Here is a 2,883-nt window from a genome sequence, read left to right as displayed (position 1 = left end):
TTCCCGGGAACCGGTGCCATAGGTGCGTGGAACCCCGCGGCGGATTCGAGCAGGACCCGGCAATGGACGCCGTCGTATCAGCGGCGACGGTTGAGTGCCCCCACGGCAGCTGCGGGAGCTTGGTGGCCTACCACCAGGTCCACGACCACAAGATTGCATGCCCGCACGCCCCTTGCGCTTGCACGGAGCCCGGCTGCGACTTCGCCGCCCCGCCAACAGCGCTCGTCGCCCACTTCGCAGCGGCCCACTCGATCCAAGTGCACAAGCTCCCGCCGTACAACACGACCAAAGTGTTCCAGGTGCCGGTGCCGGTGCCGGGTTCGCCGTGCCTGCGGATCATCGCCGAAGGGAGGACGGCGCCGTGTTCGTCCTGATCATCGGCGTGCTCGGTTCGACTTCGACCACCATCGTGTCTACCGTGTGCGTTAGGGCGGCCGCGTGCGTGTGGCCTCTGTACACGGGAAAGATGTGGGCGAATGGGCCGGCGTCGTGCTCGTTGGCGCACGCGAGGAGCAGGGCGGACACCGTGAGTGTGTCTTTGGAGGCGTCGAGCTGCGCCTTGCCGGGCGACGTCGCGTTTGATGAACTCACGTCATTCCTCTCGGTGCCGCTGCTGTACCTGGTGCTTGGTGGACCTTCCAAGCTGCTGCGTTTCTACATTCGCATCGAGAAGGAGAACAATTAATCCTCAAAATAAGTACTCCTACTCCATATGATGATACGTACTAGTATAGTGCTAATGCGGATGTAACCTCTAGTAAAGTACTAGTACTAACAATGTCTGAGTTGTACTATTATTTCAGTTTCGCTTCTATTGTTGGGTAACATCATCGGGAACATAACTTGAACTTATTGGTTTCAACTCTGTGACAACAAAAGAAAAAGAACAAGAAAGGGAGTAAGCTGTTTTTCGGTCCTGCTAATGCAACCTTGAGGTGACCGGGACAACTTTGTACAAAGCATCGTGCTCATATAAATATACGTACTCTACAAAATCATCAGCAGTGGAGTACCTCGATAGGTGCCATGTCCATGGATCGACAAGACAAGACACACACATAGGCGGGTCCTTTGGGAGATGGATATTACTCCTGGATAGCTGATTCGACGTGATAGGATGCCTACATACACCCTACTCGGCGGTGACGATACCTTCCCAACAAAGGTATCCAGTCCCATCCATTGATTATTTTATTATGGACGGAGAGCATTCTACTAGAAGAGATGTCATGTCTTGGGGCAGAGGTTCGGCTTAATCATGGTTTAGATATGGCCATGACTTTTGTCATTTAAGGCACCACCTATGGGAACCACAAGATTACTTGAAACAGCAACTACATTACTTGACTCTAATGTAGATGTATCTAGACATATTGTAGCTATAGATACTTCCATTTTAGCATCAAGTAATGTGGATCGGAGGGAGTAATACTATACAATATACTCAGTATAAGGTTAAGTTTGGCACACGCTGGGACGCACATATTTGTTAGAAGTACACACATGCAAGACAGAGCACAGAGTAAAATAATTACTTTTTACTTATGGCAACCAAAAGCTTGTATGTGTCCACTATATATATGGGCATGGACTACACTTATTGCTTGTGGACGAGGATAGCTGTTGTGGACAACACAGTGGATCTTTGTTAGAGTGAAACGGCACACTTATTATGGATCGTAGGAAGTATGCAAGATAAAAAAAGATCTAGCATACATATTAGTATTATTATCATCAGTTATGTACTCATGACACGGGAGCATACACACACGATCGTACATACTACAGTAGTACTGTACTACTTTTAAAACTACTTGCAAGATAAAATATAGCTGGATGTACAGAACTACTTATCACTGGGTGCATACACACACGATCGTATACATACTAGTACTGTACTACTTTTAACACTAGGATAAAATATAGCTGGATGTACAGAACTACTTATCAGTGGTCTTCCTCTTCAGCTTCCACAGCCTGTACCATGTTGCTCTTCTTCTTCTTCTTCTTCTTCTTCTTCTTCTTACTCCCGCTGTCCTGGAATTCCGCCAATTTTTGTTGACCCTTCTCAAAGTTCACTATTCGCCTGTATACCTCATATGTCGCGTATGCGTCGATGCTTGCATACAGGATATGCTTCATGGACAAGGGCACCTGCTTCCACAGCTTGTGTTCCTCTTTCGTAAGTTTTTTCATGATAGATTTGTACTGGCTGTCTATAATGGCCGCAGCATAGTCAGCCAACGAATCCTTATTGTTACTAGTGGAATCGGCAGGCTTCCACCTTTTCTGATGTCCACGAAGTTCGCCCCGAGAGGTTGCAACGCCCAAGTCACGGTAATGTCGTTGCCGATGTCAACACCTGCAAATGTTATGTCAGGCATGCCAAGAAAGTCAGCGAGTTTGGGGCAGGGCTGGTCGGCCGAGGAAATCTGGTACAGGAGGCAGTCTGTGCCCATGCACAACTGTATGAGGGCAGCCTTCTGTTCAGGCCCATAGGTGTACTCTACGTCTAGGCCAATAATTTTGTACGAGTCTTCTTTCTCCAGTATCAACTCGATTTTGTTGATGTGTTCCTCCACCTTAGACGCCATATTGGTATAGTTCGCCGTAATGGTGGCTGTTCCATGAGCGAGGAAAGTGTGTCCTTGGTAGAAGCGCTTCCATGGAGGGTAGCGAGAGAGGGGCACAGGCGAGAGTGTCAGGGAGAAGACGAAATGAGGAAGACGAATGTTAACCGCCACGCCAGGGCCTGCAAACCGCCCGTCGCTAGATGCATGCATTTGGACGGTTTTGAAGATGACGGGCCATAGGGCACGAATGCAGTTTCCCTGTTAAAATAATATAACCGCCCACGTACTTAATTAATTGTATGCTTATTTG

This window comes from Lolium rigidum, chromosome 7 (assembly GCF_022539505.1).
Source record: "Lolium rigidum isolate FL_2022 chromosome 7, APGP_CSIRO_Lrig_0.1, whole genome shotgun sequence".
Lineage (NCBI taxonomy): Eukaryota > Viridiplantae > Streptophyta > Magnoliopsida > Poales > Poaceae > Lolium > Lolium rigidum.
The sequence above is the reverse complement of the archived record's forward strand: the minus strand, read 5'-3'. Positions refer to the sequence as shown.